This window comes from Microtus ochrogaster, unplaced genomic scaffold, assembly GCF_000317375.1.
Source record: "Microtus ochrogaster isolate Prairie Vole_2 unplaced genomic scaffold, MicOch1.0 UNK1, whole genome shotgun sequence".
Lineage (NCBI taxonomy): Eukaryota > Metazoa > Chordata > Mammalia > Rodentia > Cricetidae > Microtus > Microtus ochrogaster.
In genome coordinates, this window is record NW_004949099.1 from 33,624,178 (window position 1) to 33,626,675 (window position 2,498).

Here is a 2,498-nt window from a genome sequence, read left to right on the forward strand (position 1 = left end):
GAGAGAGAGAGAGAGAGAGAGAGAGAGAGAGAGAGAGAGAGAGAGAGAGAGAGAACACACGTCCCTCGGCCTCAGTGTTCACATCAATGTCAGAGGACTTTTGGGTAGTCAGCTCCTGACATCACCTTGTTTTGAGGCAGGATCTCTCTTGTCTCGTTCTCTCATAAGATTGTTCTGTGCATGCGGAGGTCAGAGGGCATCTCTCAAGACTTAGCTCCCTTCTACCTTTACATGGGTTCCAGGGCTCACATTTGGGTGCCTTTACCTACTTGAGCCGCCTTGCTGGCCCCTCTCATTTCTGCAGCTCCCCCACATACTCCAGGCTAGCTGACCCACACACTGCCGGGAGATTCTCCAGGCTGTTTCCCACATTGCTACAGGAGTGCAGGGGTTACAGGTGTGTATTCCTGCATGGAGCTTTTACTGAGGTTCTGGGGACCCTAATGGGTTTATTAGACTTGGGCAGCAATTGCTTCTACCCCCTGAACCATCACTCCACCGACTGAGCTACTTCCCGCCCACCTCCCACCCCACCCCACCCCATTTTCTTTAAGTGGAATCTTGTTCTGTTGTGCAGGCTGTTCCCAAACTTTGAGGCTCGAGTGATCTTGCCAGTCTCCCAAGCAGCTGGAACTACAGATGTGAGCCATTGCTCCTGGCTCAAACTTTCTATGTTGATCCAATTTTCAAATAGATGCAACCCAACAAAATATGTCTAGCCTTTGCACAATATGGAGCACAAGTCAGAAAAGAAAGGATTCAGTTGTGTTCTATGCTGTCCCGGCCTGGTTCAGCCCAAAGTGCTCCCAGATCCTACTAAATTCCTCTCAAACGGAATGGCTCCTGATCTGGGGCTGGCATTAGGTTAGCATGCACTTCCTGGGCTCTGCAGACAGGTCCCCTACCCATCCCTCACTCTCGGCTGGGAGAGACTGGGAGTATGGGGTAAGGTTAAACCTAGCCATGGGAGCATGGTGGTGAGCCTACCCGTGTGAGCATTTGTTCCAGAACAAATCGACTTCGGAAGTCACTGAACCTTGACTCTGTGGAGTGGGCTTAAGCTTGAGCTACTTCAAACTCAAGATTATAAAGCAGAGTCGCGCAGAGAGCTGGGCACTAAGAACTTTTCAGCAGAGACCACTGATGCAGCAGCCTTGGCAGTTGGCCCACGGCACAGAAAGCAGGGTAAGAATGCCTCTCTGCCTCAGGACATTTTCCTGGCCAAAGAGGTTGTCCCCAACAGAATCGGGGCTCATTTCTCCAGGGTTTCCCTTAGATTTCTTTTCAAGAGTTCCCGGACTGTGTCTTTATTCAGTGCTGAGCAGAGACTACCACAGGAGCCAGAAGCAGCAGCCATTAGCAGCAGCTCTTGGACTAGTTAGGAGGTTGTTTTCCTAATAGGGAATTATTCCCACGACTTTTCAGTGGAGAAACTGAATCTCTCCAGAGAGTCTTGGGAACCCATCAGGCCCATGCAGAAGGGAGCTACCATAATCACTTCTCGTAGCCTAGGTTGGCTTAGCACAGAAGAGGGAGACCTTCCCCCAAGGTGAAAGGCAGGAGCACTTGGCCTGACAGCTACCAAGGACACCTCCCACCCCCCACTCCCATCAGGAACTTCACAGATTCTGCAGTTACCTTCTGGTCCAAATCACACTCCTGAGTTCTAGCCTGCCTCTCTCTAGAAATGGTCTTTTGCTTATGGAGGGAGCAGCATTTGATGACGTGGAAAGGGAAGCATTAAGGGTCTGCGACTGTGTACACAGTAGCTGCTGAGCCACCAGGGAGCAAGATAAATATCTAAAGGGAATAAATCCCGGGGGAGGGGCAGAAGAGGGAGGAACCAGCTCACAGAGACGGACAGGATCCCGGCACAAGCCTGAGAAAGAATGCTGTCTCCCTTCACTATGTAGAAATCCGGCCAGTCCTTGCTCTAGAGGAAGACACTGCAGACACTGTAACAGCTGCTCTTTTGTGAAGAAAGAGAAGGGAGTGTTAACCTGGGGCTGGGGATGGAGTTCAGGGTAGAACACTTGCCTAGCTTGTGTAACACCTTCAGTTTGATCCCCAGAGTCACAGAAGGTGACAAAATGCTTTAAAAATGTTTTGGTCCCAGTTAGTAGTGTGTAGCACTCTGGAGGTGGGGGTAAAGGAGGAGGACGGCCATGAGTTTGTGGCTAGCCTGGGCTACCCAGAGAGCCCCTGTGTCATTCCTAACACTCCCTCCCCATTTTTTATTTTTAAGATTTGGGCTTGCTGACTAATGCCTGTAATCCTAGCACCCAAAAGGCAGAGGCAGGATGACTGCTGTGGGTCCGAGGCCAGCCTGGGCTACAGAGCCAGTTCCAGGCTTGCTAGGGCTGCACACAGTGAGACCCTGTTGCAGGTAAGTGTTGCTTTTGTTTTCATGTTTTGCTCTTGTTTATTTTTTGTGCCCCTCCAAATATCAAGGTCCCAGGCCACACCCATCTCATAGTACCGTACTTGGTACATGATAG

General features: G+C 50.7%; 1 protein-coding gene across 1 annotated transcript in view; it reads right to left on the reverse strand.

Annotated features, from left to right (window-relative positions):
* Wnt5b (Wnt family member 5B) overlaps positions 1-2,498 on the reverse strand; it is a 110,784-nt gene that overhangs the window by 1,709 nt on the left and 106,577 nt on the right. The gene's annotated exons all lie outside the window — the stretch shown is intronic.